The 16,155-nt window shown below is 42.8% G+C and overlaps 1 long non-coding RNA gene across 2 annotated transcripts in view; it reads right to left on the reverse strand.

Moving 5' to 3' along the window:
• Positions 1 to 14,797, reverse strand: part of LOC147830705 (uncharacterized) — a 39,277-nt gene extending 24,480 nt beyond the window's left edge. The window contains exons 1-2 of one of the 2 annotated variants that reach the window (XR_015439518.1): positions 10,896 to 14,797; positions 4,245 to 4,338 (exon numbers count right to left, since the gene is read on the reverse strand). This is a non-coding gene — a long non-coding RNA (uncharacterized LOC147830705). The other variant, XR_015439598.1, reaches the window with a different exon arrangement.
• Positions 14,798 to 16,155: the final 1,358 nt, after the last annotated feature.

The raw sequence follows: 16,155 nt of genomic DNA on the forward strand, positions 1-16,155 counted from the left end.
CCTTGCAAGTTTGATCCCTGGTACCAAAAAAAAATCAAAATCAAATAAGCACTACTACAGTTGTAATGGGGGGACATCAATAACCCATTATAACAAATAGACAAATCAACTAGACAAAAAGTCAACAATGAAATATTGGAACTGAATCTAACTTTTGAACAAATGGACTTAGTAGATGTCTACAGAGTGTTCCACCCCAGAAAGTCAGAATACACATTCTTCTCATGTGTGCATGGGATGTTCTCCAAAATAGATCACATACTAGCTCATAGGACATGCTTAAGTAAATGAAAAGGATCTGAAATTATCCCATACATATCATCAGACATTAGTGCAATGAAATTGGAAATCAATTGCAAAAGAAACCACAGGAAGGGCCAGGAACGTAGCTCAGTGGTTCTTCTGCCTGCCTTGCAAGCACAAGGTCCAGAGTTTGATCCCCGGTACCAAAAAAAAAAAGTTAGAAACCACAGGAACTTCATAAACTCATGGAAATTAAATAACACTCTCCTGAACAACAATTTCACAGATGAAATTGAAGATATTGGACACTTTCTATTAAATGATAATGCCACTAAAACATACTGGAACTCATGGGACACAATCAAATCAGTCCTATGAGGGAAATTTATAGTGGTGCATTCCCATATCAGAAAAACAGAGTGAGCTCAAATAAAAAACCTAATGTTGAACCTCAAGCTTCTAGAAAAAAAAAGAGCAAGTCAAGGCCAAACCTTGTATGAGAGAGGAAATTATAAAGATCAGAGCAGAAATTAATGCAATGGAGACTAAGAAAAGAATACAAAGAATCAATAAACTGAAGATTTGGTTCTTTGAAAGATTAAATAAAATTGACAAACCCTTAGCCAACCTTAGCAAAAAAAAAAAAAAAGGAGGGCCGGGGATTTAGCTCAGAGGTTTCATCGCCTGCTGCACAAGCGCAAGGACCCAAGTTTGATCCCTGGTACCAAAAAAAAAAAAAAGGAAAGAAAAAGACTCAAATCTATACAATTAGGAATGAAAGGGATGAAATCACAACTGGTCCTGCAGAAATCCAGATCATTAATACCTACTTCAAGAAACTGTATTCTAATAAGATAGAAATATAGAAAAAATGGATTCCCAGATACAAATGCATTACCAAAGCTGAATCAAGAAGACCTAAAAAATAAACCAATAGCAGTTAATGAAATTGAAGATGGCATTAAAAACCTACGAACAAATAAAAGTCCAGGCCCTGATGGGTTCACTGCTGAATTCTACAAGAAATTTAGAGAAGGGCCGAGGAAGCGCAAGGACCCGAATTCTATCCCTGGTACCAAAAAAAAAAAAAGAAATTTAGAGAAGACCTATTGCCACTACTTTTCAAACTCTTTAATGAAGTTAAAAGGGAAGTAGTACTCACAAATTAATTCCTGGAAGGAAGCATTACCTTGATACCAAAACCAGAGAAGTATCCAACCAAAAACGAGAACTACAGGCCAATCTTCCTAATGAACATAGAAATCCTCAGTAAGATACTGGCAAACAGAATGCAGCAAATCATCATGAATATTTTACACCATGGACAAGTAGGATTCATCTCAAGGATTCAGGGATGGTTCAATATATGCAAATCAATAAATGTGCACTATATTTACAGAGCCAAAGACAAAATCCATGTGATCATCTCAATAGCTGCAGAAAAAGCATTTGACAAAGTCCAACACCCATTCATGATAAAAATCCTACAGAAAATTGGAATAGATGGTCTTTATCTCAATCTGGTAAAAACCATCTATGATAAATCAACAGCCAACATCATACTAAATGGAAAAAAACTGAAAGCTTTCACTCTAAAATCAGGAAAAAGACAAGGATGTTCACTATCACCACTCTTAGTCAATATAGTTCTGGAAACATTAGCCAGAGGAATTAGATAAGAGAAAGAAATAAAAGGAAAAAAGATAGTAAAGGAAGAAGTTAAATTATCATTATTTATGAATGACATGATACTCTATATAGCAGACCCCAGGGGCTGTGGATTTAGCTTAGTGGTTCTTCTGCCTGCCTCTCAAGCAAAAGGTCCCAAGTTCGATCCCCGGTACCGAAAAAAGAAAAAAGAAAAACAGAAGACCCCAAAAACTCCACCAAGAGACTTCTAGATTTAATAACCAAATTCAGTAGTATAGCTGGATACAAAGTCAACACTCAAAAATCAATAGCCTTCCTGTACACAAATGACAAACTCACTGAGAGAAATTAGGGAAACCAAACCTTTCACAATAGCATTAAAAAATATGTATGTATCTAGGAATCAATCTAATGAAGGAAGTAAAAGGCCTTTTCATGGAAAACTACAGTACTATGAAAAAGGAGATGGAAGAAGAAATCAGAAAATGGAAAGATAACCCTTGTTCTTGGGTAGGAAGAACAAATATAGTGAAAATGGCCATACTCCCAAAATTCTTACACAGATTTAATGCAATCCTGATCAAAATACCAATAACATATCTCACAAAATTAGAAAAAAAATCCTAAAATTCATTTGGAACCAGAAGAGACTTAGAGTAGCAAAAGCAATTCTGGGCAACAAAGGAAAGGCAGGGGACATCATAATTTCTGACTTGAAATTATACTACAAAGTTCCTACGATAAAAACAGCACAGCACTGGCAAAAAACAGACCCAAGGACCGATGGAATAGATGAGAAGATGCAGAAACAACTCAAAACATATTCACTCACCCTATCTTTGACAAAGGAGACAAACACCTTCACTAGAAGAAAGCCAGCCTCTTTAATAAATGGTGCTGGAAAAACTGGCTTTCCACATGACAGAGATTAAAACTAGATCCATCTCTTTCACCATGCACTAAGCTAAGATCAAAATGGATCAAAGATCTAAATATTAAAACAGAAACAGTAAATCTGCTGGAAGACAGAATAAGTAGAACCCTTGAAGACACTGGTGTAGGCACAGGCTTTATGAATAAAACTGATTACACAAAAAATGTCAAAAAGAATCAACAAGCGGGATCTCATCTTATTAAAAAGCTTTTGCGCCGCAAAAGAAACCACCAACAGAGCGAAGAGAAAACCCACAGTGTGGGAAAAAAATTTTGCTGGCTGCTCCTCAGACAAAGGACTAATATCTAGAATATATAAAGAACTCAGAAAATCAAATTGCCCCAAATTTAAAGATCCAACGCAAAAATGGGCATTTGAAATGTTCTTTTTCTTTTTTTTGCGACCAGGGATCAAACTCAAGACCTTGAGCTTGACAGGCAGGGACTATGCCGCTGAGCTACATCCCTAATCCTGGCATTTGAAATGAATAGACACTTCTCAAAGAAGTAGAAATAGCAAATAAATATATGAAAAAATGTTCAACATTTCTGGTCATTTGAAAGAGGCACATTAAAACAACATTGAAATTCCATCTCACTCCAGAAAGAATAGCTATTATCAAGAAATCAACCAATAACAAATGCTGGTGGGGCTGAGGGGAAAAAGAAGCCCTTCTCCACTGTTGGTGGCAGTGTAGACTGGTGCAACCACTGTGGAAATCAGTATGGAGATTCCTCTCAAAGAGTTAAAACTGGAGGTTCCTTTTGACCCAGTTATTCACTTTCTTGGTATCTTCCTGAAAGAATTAAAAGCATCATAACACAGCGCTATCTGCACACCCATGTTTATAATGGCATAGTTTGTAATAGCTAAGTCTTGGAAATAGCCCAAATGCTTATTAACCGATGAACGGATAAAAAAGCTGTAGGATTTTTTTATACAATGGAGTACTACTCTGCCAAAGAAGAATAAGCTTGAGAAATTTCTAGCTAAATTGATACACCTTGACACCATACTCTTAAGTGAAATCAATTGGACTCACATGTTTAAATACCACATTGTTTCTCTGATGTAAGAAACCAAAAGTGTAAATAAGGACCAAAATGTATAACAGATATTGGTAAATGGGAAGAAAATGTTCAAATGAGAAAGGGAACAAGGGAGGGGGAGGGGAAAGGAAAGAAGGGGCAAGGAAAAAAAGAATAGAAGGAAAAAAATGGAAACAAAGCATTTATAAATAAGGAGGGGAAGAGGGGTTGAATGGAGGGGAGGGGAATGGGAAAAAAAGAAGAAAGATTTATCATGTACAGGTACAAATTCCCTATGATGAATGTGATCTTAATGTATATCTAAAATGGACCAATTGAAAAAAAAGGAGTGTGCTTCCAACCACATTCCAGTTTAGCTTCCTCCCTACCTCTTGCAAAATCCAGGTGGTCTTGCAGCATGGCTGTCAATTATCACACCCATAATCAGTCATGCCATTCATCTCCAATTCTGTATGTGGTCACCTTGTGGAACAAAACAATGCAGATATTAGTCTATCAATTTTTTTTTCTCTCTATCCTTGTCATCAACAATGATCAGTAGCAATTTGACAACAGTATACCTTCACTCGCTTACCTCAGCCTATGTCAGTGTTACTGCTTGCTGTCTTAAGGTAGCCTGTAAAGACCTTATCTTGATACTCCATAGAACATCACTCTAGTCATTCACTGTAAATGTCATTGAAAGTTCAAAGGCTTGCCACATCAGTAAAGGTCCTAGAGATTTAGCAGTCTGCTTCTTGTCATGATATATTTTCTAAAGTAAAAGACATTGGGTTCCACAAAAAGGAGGCATAATGCTTGGTGGGCCTCTTTGGATTTTAAAAGAAACAGGGCCAGGGATTTAGCTCAGTGGTTCCACCACCTGCCTTGCAAGCGCAAGGACCTGAGTTTGATCCCTGGTACCAAAAAAAAATAATAATAATAATAATAAAATAAAATAAACAGTTACTATCTGTGAATGTGTTCCCCCTACTCATTGATCAAGAAATTCATAATGAGGCCGTTGGTGTTGCGTAGGGCCCAGAACAAGAAAAGATTTTGCCACCACTCCAGGCAAGTTCTCCTGCCATTTCTAACTGTACCAGACCACCAAGTAGTAAGTGGGCAGGTAGTCCATTCTCTACAAGGATCATTTTGCTCAGCTATGGTCAAGGAAAGAATCTTAGTGGAAGATATATGAAATCATATGCTGAAAAGAAACTGAGTCTTACCAGTCAGCAAAAACATTTAAAAGATTCACGTATTTCCAAGGAGCTTTTCTTTAAAAATCCCATCTCAGGAAGAATCATTCCTAAGTTAGAAAAGTCACAGGAAGCACAGTTTCCTGTTTTCCAAAGACACAATCAGACCTAGGAACCGTGGGATTGCTTCTACGCAAGTTCTCCAGACCTCAATGTCATCGTTTGAGTGTTTTAAAGTATTTCCTTGAAAAAAAAATTAATAATAAATAAATAAAATATTTCTTTGTCACCAGTGTCATCAGTGGCTAAGATGATGTCGGCAATTGACCCAAAATCAGAAAAAAGAACTTTAGATCCCTGGGTAAAGCATCTCTAAAGCATAGTGGCTATGGCCACTCTTACCTATCTAAGGATGATTTTTAAAAATTTTTTATTTTACTTAAATTTATTTTTTAAATGATAGAAACACAAAATTGTATATATTTATGGGGTACTATGTGATGTTTCAATACATGTAAACATTGTGTACATTTTAAATCATAGTAAACATGTCTATCTCCTTAAAACATTTATCATTACAGTGAAATCATTCAAAACCAAGGCTGATTTTTAAAAAATATTTTCCATTCCAAACAACCACAGTTTCTTTCAAAACAGACTCTTTCTAGCAGAGACAGTGGCTATCCTCTTCCCGAAAAGTCCCAAATCAGCACTGAGAGGCCAGAGGAAGGGTTAAGTAGGAAAGGGTGCTGGACCTCAGGCTGCAGCAAGATTGGAAACAAATGGCATCACGTGTCCATCTTCCTGACAGCTCGGAAAGATGGGAGCTGCTATGGACTGAAATTCTGTACCTCATCACCACCTAAATTGGTATGTTGAAACCTAACCCCTGATGGTTTGGTACTTTGAGATAAGGCCTTTAGAGGAATTTAGGTCATGAAGGTGGAGCCCTAATGATGACATTAGTGCCCATTTAAAAAGAGACAGTAAACTGTGCCTGGTGGTCTATATTCCCAGCAGTTGGGAGGCTGAGGCAGGAGGACTGCCATAAATTCAAGGTCAGCCTGGACTACAAAGTGAGTTCAAAACCAGCCTGTACATATAGAGACCTTGTCTCAAAAAGAGAGAGAGACAGAGACAGAGACAGAGAGAGACAGAGACAGAGAGAATATGCCTTTTCTTTGGCTTTGGAGAATACAATCAAAAGATTCTTATCTGAAAACCAAGAAGAGGACCTTCTCATGGAACAGTGGATCCACCATTGCTTGGATCTTAGACTACTCCGTCTCCAGAACTGTGAGAAATAAATGTTATTTAAGCCTCTTACCGTACACTATATTTGTTATAGCAGCCAGAGCTAAGACAGGAGTCTTAGTCAAGTCCGTGAGTCCCAGCGAACAGCCAGTGAATCCTGGATGCCCTTGGCCAGACCATCCAAAAGGAATCTTGAGACAGACTTGTGCCATTGCCTCCCTCCACCTCCCCAAGAGAGAAACTGGATAAGAAGTAACCATGTGCCCATCCCAGCCCTGTAATGGCTGAGGAACCTGGGCCGGGAGCAAAGTAAATGTGTGGCAGTCAGCATCCTTGGGAATGAACACCCAGAAGGGAGGATCTGAGAGCAACATGGAGGCCCAGGCGGGCGGAGCATGACTTTTTTGTGCCTGATGGGTAGCTCTCTTCTGGGGTGAGGAGGCGCCTGGGGCGGGGATGGCAGGGACGGGTGGCCGCAGCAGCTAGAACGCCATCAATCGGGCTGCAGAGGAGGCAGGTGGCCAGCGCCCGTACTTGCGGGGTGCCCTTCGTGTGGGTAGCCCATGAGGGACTGAGATGCTGCAGGGGGAAGGTTGGCAGCGTGATGATGCGCTGCTCCCTAACTGCATGGGTGTCAGTGCCTGCAGCTCTGCTGTTACCGCAATGATTTAGGCTCGGCAGCCCCGCCCTTCTGCGCACTGGGCTCGCTGGCTCTAGGCAGCGGTTCCTGGAAGCTCTCCTCCCTCCAGCATCTCGAACACCTCCCCGCCGGCCGGCCTCGGGCTCTGCCTTTCTCCCTCCTCCAGGGCCTAGGAAGCGCACAGCAGCTAGGGAGGACTCAGGCGAAATGCTAAGGTACTAATTGTATTAATGAAAATGGCAAACACACATTCTTTCCATCTGGCAGCACAAAAGAAGAGGCTGTTAGAGATACAATTACCCACTAGAGGAGAGAATCAAATATTTGTCAGGTTTATCAATAAAACTAATATTCCCAATTACTAGAACCTCACTAATGAGATGAATGTAAGTGCCTTTCCTAGTTTCAAGAGGAAGAACCTGCAGCATAAAACCCGAAGTGCCATTTTTTTTAATCAGACCAGGAACCTCTACCTCTGAGACAGCCATTTTGCATATCTGAAGATCCAGGGCAGTGAAGCTAGAGGTGAGGTTCTGATTGTTAGACACACACTCACACACACACCCCAACATTAAGACTGCAGGTGGGGCGGTTGAACATCTGGAGTCTGTTCTCCCAAGACGCCGGAGAGCAATGGCCAGGGACCACATGCACCCCAGCCCACCAGTCACTTCCTACTCCGTCCCTGCAGCCTTCCAGGTCCCCTGAAGCCTGTTGTAGTAGCCCACTTACAGTCAGATACTTTTGCAATTCCTGACATTTTTTCCTTTGTGAAATCTGTATACAGCAGAAGCTGGATTTGCTTTTAGGTAGAGCATATGCTTCATATTTATTGGAATAAGTTTTCTAGTTCCTTACCATTCTGTTCACTGATATTCCGTATGTTAAAAATATCTCTGCTTTTCCCCCTGATACTCAGTAGTAGGCAGTCACAGTTTTCCTCTATAGTTTTTCTGGGTAGAAACCAGCACATGCTCTCTCCACAGCCCGGGGGGGGGGGGGAGCATTCTATACCTTTGCAGAGCTTGACCTGATTTCCTACCCATGAAGAGAAATACGATTGTCTTACTCTCCACCAGTTTCATGGATAATGATATAAGGCAGCGTGGTTCCAGGGAGTGAAGTCCCTTATTTTAGAAAGGAAAAAGCCAAAGCCAAACACTTTGTTCCTTACTAAGTCTAGAATTCTGATTCCTCTTGCAGGTCTATAATGTGTTTGGTGTAAAAGCAGGGGACAAAATGATTGAAACACTGGAAAGTCTGGGACTGCAGGAGATGGAAATGAGCTCTGCAGGTACCCACTTCCCAGGAAGAGTGGGCTGGGATCCCCTTGGGACCTCACATGTGGGACCCACAGCTGTGATGCCTCTAGGATTTCCCAGAGGTCCAATGTGGAGGGTATCCATGCTGCTGAGTCCCCTAGAGCCACAGGAGCTACCACCTCAGCAAAGGGACATTGATTTTTACAACTGCAGAAACATAAATAAATAAAACAGCACTACCTACCTTTGAGAAATAGAATTTGGAGTTAAAACGGCAGAATCAATATCCAAACTCAGCCGTGTCTGTGTGTGTGAGAGACAAAGGTATACATGTATGGGGGGGGGTGTTCACAACTAAGAGGGAAATTACAAATTCCTTGGAAGAGACCAGTTGAGTAGGCTCTTCATCTGTGCTGCTGAAAGATTTCCATAGAGTGGAGTTGTCAAGGCCACAGCTGACTATGACTTCACTGGCTCCAACTGCCCCTTAAAGATCTCCCAGAAATTACCTGCCCCAAATCCATGTATAGAAATTCCTGCAGCCTGTTGCTTGACTGAGTCAGGGAGCTGTCCAGGAGCTGGCCTATCATCATGACTTGGTAGACGCTCTAGCCTATTGGAAAACCACCTTGGGTCCCCTGATCTATCCTCCTATGCCTGGCCTCCAAGAGATCCTTGAAGTGGACCGAACTTATGAACTCACTAGGTTTCAGATATTCTTTTTTTTTTTGGTACCGGTTATTGAACTCTGGACCTTGAGCTTTTGAGGCAGGCAGCAGCACCACTGAGCTAAATCCCCAGCTCTCAGATATTCTTTTTATCAGTGGGTTATCTATAATTTAAAATGCTCTTTTTCATATAAACAACACTCAACAGATGTCTATTGAATGCTTGCTATACCAAGTTCTAAAGATACTGCAGATTCCCAGGTCAACCCATAAAAACCTATTTAATCAATAATAAAAGCAAAGTAATTTTTGTGTGCAGAACTGTGTTCTGAGATCCATCTTGGACTACCTGAAAAATAGCATTCCTGTCTTGGCATTGGCAGTCGAAAGTCCCACCTGGTCCCTCAGCAACTGCAATCACAAGCAAGAAGTGTAGAAACCGATATTTGTTGAGTGCCTACTGTATGTCTGGCTGTGCTTGCATTTTACATACATCTATGAAATAGACACAATTGCTCTTATTTTACAGAATTTTGAAAGAATCCAAAACTTAAAAGTTAAGTAAGTTGCCAAAGGTCACACAGATCTTGAGCTAGATCGTGAGCCCAGGCAGTAGATACCAAAGCCTGTGTTCCTTCTGTTCATCAGCTGACTACCTACATTGGCCTTCACCAGGAAGGGTGGAGCAGCATGAGAAGACTAGGACTGAGGATACTCTGAAGTGCCGCTGGGACGACACAGAGGGAAGCCTGCAGATAGATGATAGATAGATAGATAGATAGATAGATAGACAGACAGATAATCATACATAGGCCAATAGTTCTGACATCAAGCTCTGAGTACACCAACCAAATTTCCTGACATAGCTTGTTGCTATCATCCATCCTGCTGATTACTGGAATCCTCAAGAGCAACCATGTACTCAAGTCACCAGTACTCAGTTAGAATTAAGAACCTTTTTTTTTCAGTATGTTTTCTAGGCAAGATGCTGTAGAATCCTTGTAGGAGGAAGCCAGAATGTGAGTAATGAAAGTGTTGCTTATGTAATAGGGATCCACACCATCTAGGGCTCAAGAACTTCTCTGGGATCCAGAATCTTTTGCTCCATTCTCTTCCAACGTCAGCCAAAATCTGTCCTCTTGGGCGAGTCACATCACGTTCTCCAGTTTCCTGCTGTGTAAACTTGACAGAGTGGCATTCTGCCTCTCCTTTCCCACAGAGACCCCCAAGGAAAGCCTATGCAGAGCAAGGCTGCACACACCAGGGACTGTGTGGCAACTGTTTCTACCCCTCACCAATGCCTCCCTCACTTTTAGGTGCTAATCTTTGCGTGTCATTCCCCTGGGACTGTGGCCTCCACCTGTCTCTCAAATGTCTTCAACCTTACTGGAAGTGCCTCAGATGACTGTTCCCCTACCCTGGTGCCCACCAAGTTTACCATAGCCTCTAATTATCTACTGTGACCAGAGGAAGGATGTCAGCAGCTTCTACTTAAAATGAAAAGTCTCAACCTGGATACCTGTTTTCCAATTCCACCTCCTCCACTAATTAGGTCTGTGTCCTGGGAAATCCACTTACCTCTCTTAACCTCAGTTTCTTCATTTGTAACATAGAATTAAACCAGATGTCTCAGAAAGTCTTTGCAGTCTCCTGATTTTGGTCCCCTCACCTAGGAATCTGAGCCACTTAACCCCTCCTTTCATTTCATAACCTTAGGAATGACAAGCTCCATAGGCTTATTGACATGAACTATACAAACATGCACACTAATTCAGGCCTTTCATGCACCGAGTTAATCCCTCAGTGGGGGTTCTCTCAGAAGCACCACTCCAGCCCCTGCAGTCCGGGAGTGTCTCAAACTCTGTCTGCTCCCCCCCACACCCCGACTTCCTTCACTCTTGCTCCTTCTCCACAGCTTGTGGAGGGTTTCTTCTGCACAACAGGAGGCTGCCCACTAACCACTCCCTCTCAGAAGTGAGAGGGGCCCAAGTGCAAGAGGAGACTAGTTACTCACCCCAACCACCCGCATCTCAGCCTCAGGACAGTTTTGCTCTGCTCCACACGCCCTGTGTGGGTTGGCTCCTGTTGCTAGGAGAACCTGACCATTTGCATTTCCTGCTGTTTTTATTTTAGATTAGCAGCCGCACTGCTGCAAGAACACAGGGTATTTTAAGAGAGATGGGAAAAGGGTGAGGGGAGAACTTAGCATGTACCCTCTCTGCAGGTCTCCCCAACATTCAAACTAAAGTGACAACATCCCAGACCCCATCCCCACCCTGGCCTCTCACCTCCTCTTCCCTAAAGAGCACTGTCACCTGGTCCTGACACTTCATAAGCACCTTCAAGCCACACAGGAATACAACACTTCAGTCTTCTCCCAGGAATAGCATACAAAAGTCAAGCCATAAAATCAACCTAACACATACACAGCACCGGTTTCCCCATGTTAAAAACCTAACAAATAAAAAAAAAAAACCTAACAAATAGAAACACTGCTAGATCTGTTCACTCCCACCACACTTGATGTCCAGAGATGGCTCCTGCTTTCTCCTTTTTCCTTGTTCCTTCTATCCAGGCCCTGCCTTAAAGATAAGAGCATGACTTTTCCTACAAGGCCTCACACAAATTTGTGTTACCTTCCCCAACCCTTTTCTGTTCTGTTAATCTCCCCCTCCCCAATTCTAAAGATCCTTGTAATTATCACCATTCCTTTTTTTATCAGATCAGTAATCCAGTCTTTTATCTCTGGCCCCAGACTCTGAATTCTTGGGAGCTAGTCTATGGGTCCTTTTTCTTGTTTACCCCCTTCTTACCTCTAGAGGCTCTTGCTCAAAATAGATACTCATTAGCATTTTTTTTTTTTTTGGTACCGGGGATCGAACTCAGGTCCTTGTGCTTGCACAGCAGGCAGCAAAACCACTGAGCTAAATCCCCGGCCCTCATTAGCATCTTTTAAATGTGTTTATGCCCAGCAAGTGCGTATCAAGCCCAACTAAGAGATACATACCATAGGTGGTCATGCAAATGACTCCACTATTAAGGAGTTCTCAGGCTTGTGGAGGAAGGTAAGTAGAGAATTTTAAGCAGTATGAGGAATTTGGTAACTAAGGTGCACAGTGGATCATATAATCACCCGAAGTCTCCTAGGGTGGCACAGGGGAAGGAAGATAGGCAAGAGAAACCAGGAACAGTTTGATAGAGTGGACGCTTGGAGAAGGATTAAGGGTTCGCCATGAGATGACTATTCCAATCAAACAGAACATTTTGTGCCAAGGTACAATGAACCAAGAGAAATGGATTGAACTGAATATCCACTATCCTTGGGTCCTACCAAGTGAACTGGCCAGCTCCTCCCACATCCACACCCCAGGCCCATCCCCAACTGCATCTTTCCGGAAGAAGGAAAGATGTCTTCCCTCTCCCAGACGACTGGTTTTAGGCTGTGAGTAGTAACGTGCTACCAAGAAGAATATAATTACCAGAGACCAAACAAAGCTGTTCTTAGACACACATTGCAAAGTCCCTACAGGGCCACATTCCTCCATGCAACCAGCACCTTTTTTTAATCATCCTTCCAAATAGTCAATCCCTGGACAGAGGCTAACCCTGCCAGCCTCACTTAAGATGCCCAGATTCTGGAGACCAGTTGCAAGCTAAGGAGTGGCTAAGGGGACCCAAACCAAAGCAGCATTTCAGCTGCAGGCTTCTTCCTTCCGTAAGTTTTATCTGGGCAGTGGAGCATGGAGACCCTCTTAACATCTCTCTTCCCAATATCAGAGTGAGATAGACACTGCAGCAGAAATTCCAAGTCATCTACTTTAGTGCTCTCTTTTTTTCTTATTAATAAAAAACTGGTTTTATATGGAGCTGCAGCACGGTCAACTGAAAGATTGTATTTCCCTGATTCTCTTACAAGGAGGTATGGATAGTAATATGAAAGTAGATTTCTCAGAAAGCTCATTAAGAAGGAGACTTATTTGCTTTCCCTTCCCTCTGTCCTTTTCCTGTTTCCTGCCTAGAATATAGATGTCCAGCTAAGTCTAGCAGTCATCTTAAAGTGTGGGTCGCCTCAGCGATGGGTGCCACATGCTGAGAAAGACATAAACATCCTTTCTAGAAATCCACAACTCTCTCTCCCAAACCCTGGTTATGTACACATAATCAGTTTTAAAAATATTTTCCAGAGTCTGATGAGCCCTGAAACCAGTGTGAGAACTTGGTTTAAGAATTCTGCCTAAGGGCCGGGGATTTAGCTCAGTGGTTCTGCTTCTTGCCTTGCAAGCACAAGGATCTGAGTTCAATCCCTGGTACAAAACAAACAAACAAACAAAGAACTCTGCCTAGGCGCAGGGGATTTAGCTCTGTGGTGCCTCGGCCTGCCGCTGAGGCGCAAGGTCCTAAGTTTGACCCCAAGTAGCAAAAAAATAAAAATAAAAAGAACTCTGCCTACAAACTAGGGGTATAACCCAAATGATAGAGCATTCTAAATTGCCTAAGCATGCTCCACTGGGTTCAATCCCCAGAGCCACAAAAGAAAGAAAGAACCTTGCTTCATCCTAGCACACACAGATCACCAGGAAATGTTCTAGACTTTGCCATGACAGTGTCTTATGTGCCACAGACCCCATCAGCTGCACAGTGAGAGGAGATCTGGCTTCAAATACTGGTCATTTATGCTGTTTGTTTAATTCTTATTGCTTTGTATGTTGTTTTTAATTAAATAAAATCATAAGAGGTGTTTTTTTTTAAATTTTTGGTACTGGGGACCAAACTCAGGACCTTGTGCTTGTGAGGCAGGTTGCATGGTGCCACTGAGCTAAATCCCCAACAAGAGTTTTGCTTCCAGAAAAGAAAAGAAAAAGATCCCTGCCTTAGGGAAGTGGGAGGAACCAGCCCTACCCTAATTTCTTAGATTACTGTTGTCACTGTGTGGGGAGCCTAGGATCGTGCTGCGCCATGTCCTCCGAGACCTGGCAAGCCCTGGTGTTGCCTTTGAATGCCACCACCCATGCCTTCTGCTTCTTGCCTCTTTCCCCTAATTGTTCTGAGGCAGGGCCACCACCCATCTCTCCTTGCTTCCTTCCCCTCCCCAGCTATTCTCCCTGGGTTGCCAATCCCACTCCAAATTCACTTTATACCTGCAAGGAAATTAACATTTATGTTGGGACAGAAAGTGACACTGCTCAGTTCTCACTGTCATTCTGCTCTTAATTAATATTTAACCTCAGAGAGATTGTGTAGCAGACGGAAGTGGCTGATGGGAGAACAAAGCCCTGGCTGGCTCTCCTTTTCAAAACTGTCTCCCCCATTTACAGTTACTCTCCCTGCACCCAAAGGCCCTGAAAGACCCCGAGGCCCAAGGGATCAATACGGGGAGGGGGGAGGGGGGGCAACCCTGAGGATCCTGGACTGAACCTCACGGATTTGCTCGGTTTGACCTCTTGTCACAGGAACCTTTCTGACATGAGAGAAGACGGTGCCTGGAACCTGATTCCCAGTGCCCAGAGCTAGACCCAGCCCCAGCATATCAGGAAGGAGGATGAAGAGATAGGCAAGGGTGAAAGAAAAGCAATGCAAATTTACCCCTCAACAGATTATATTTAATGCACTATTTTTAGTTGCCTTCAATCCCTCGGGGCTGTCAGGGCGGTTGCAGCCCCACTCCCCCGGGAGAGGAAATGACAGGCATTATTAACCAGCCCAGGAACACTGGTGCAATGCGTGGTGGATGGGGGAGGTGCTGCCTTGCCAGCTCCAAAATTTGGGAACTTAACTTCCAACGAGAAATCCAGGACACGGAGAGGGATGCAGCCCCAGGACCTCCTCCTCCATTCGCAGCCAGCCAGCCAGATCAGCTCCACGCCCGTGTCCACTGGGCCCAGACCAGCAGTGTGGGAGTCTCCTCAGTCCCCAAGTTGTCTCAGAAAGTAGGTTATACAACATCCCTCTCTGCCAAGTTCTGCCTGCTCTCTAATCTTAGCCCTGCCTCCGGTCTAAGCCCATTTCCCCTTGCTCTGCATGCAGAGGCAAAGGAGGACAGCTGGCCATCATCCCCCAGTGAGAACCCTTCTTTGTCTTGAACAAAATGACTCAGTTTCCTCTCAGCCTTCTCTTCCCTAACCTGAGTCATTCCAGTCCCTTTAACCTTTCCACACGTCTTTTTTTTTTTTTAGCTCTTTTTGTTGCTCTTTTAACCCTGCTCTGAATATACCCCCAAGTCCCTCCTGGGAAGGCTGAACAGACACTGAGCTTTCCCTCAGGGAGCACCCGAGCATCCCTTTGAGTGGAGGAACTTATTAGCTGTAGATTTGGAGAGATTTACTAATATTCTGGTTACCTCACCTCTCCACAAGACCAGAGGCTCCTCACAGGCTGCATCCTCCATTTCTGTGACCTCCCTCACCCTCCTCTGTACCCAAAGAAGTGCAAGCCTTATAAGAGGTGGCACATAAGTTTTCATGTTTAAGTTAGATTGAAACACATGCAAAACTTTTTTGGCAAAGTATTTATGATTTACTTTATAAACTATACCGTGTCATCTAAATTAGTTTTTATTACTGTGGTGCATTCCAGACCTTTGGGGGAATGGTTGTATTTTTAACCACAGCATGATAAGCCATAGAAACTATACTAGTATGTTATATTCACTCATTCAATAAATATTTATTGAGCTCTTACCATATGTCAGGCACTATGCTAGCTGCTTAGATGACAAAATGAAAGGTCAAATTCTGGCTCTGCAGGTGTTCACAGCCTAGTGAGAAAGAAAACACAATGACTAGACAGTGTGATAACTGTAAATAAGGCACAAAAAATGATAGGGATTACAGGGAAGGAGAGGCCTGGCCACAACTTTGTATAATCCTGTCTTGTCAGACATTGATGTGAGATGTTTTTGGGTGCCAACATCACTTCCTATGGTTGGCCTACCCTCTCCCTGAGTTCAGTATATCAGTAACATGTGTGCTACTGTTTGGATCTTGAATGTCCCCAACAGCCCATATGTTAGAGGCTTAGAGGAGTTAGTGGCATTTTGAGGAGGTGTTGGAACCTTTAGAGGCGAGACCTAAATTCATCGTGGTGGCACACACCTGTAATCCCAGCACTCTGAGAAGTTAAAACAGAAGAATCACAAGTTTGAGTGCAGCCTGGGCAACTTAGTGACTTGGTGAAAACTTGTCGCACAATAAAGTATTTTAAAGGCTGGGGTTGTAATTAAGTGTGAAGCCCCTGGGTTCAATCCACAAAAAAAAAAAGAAAGAAAAGAAGGAAGG

This window comes from Heterocephalus glaber, unplaced genomic scaffold, assembly GCF_053883595.1.
Source record: "Heterocephalus glaber isolate CG9 unplaced genomic scaffold, H.glaber_assembly_v1.0 deba00000006, whole genome shotgun sequence".
NCBI classification, from domain to species: Eukaryota; Metazoa; Chordata; class Mammalia; order Rodentia; family Bathyergidae; genus Heterocephalus; species Heterocephalus glaber.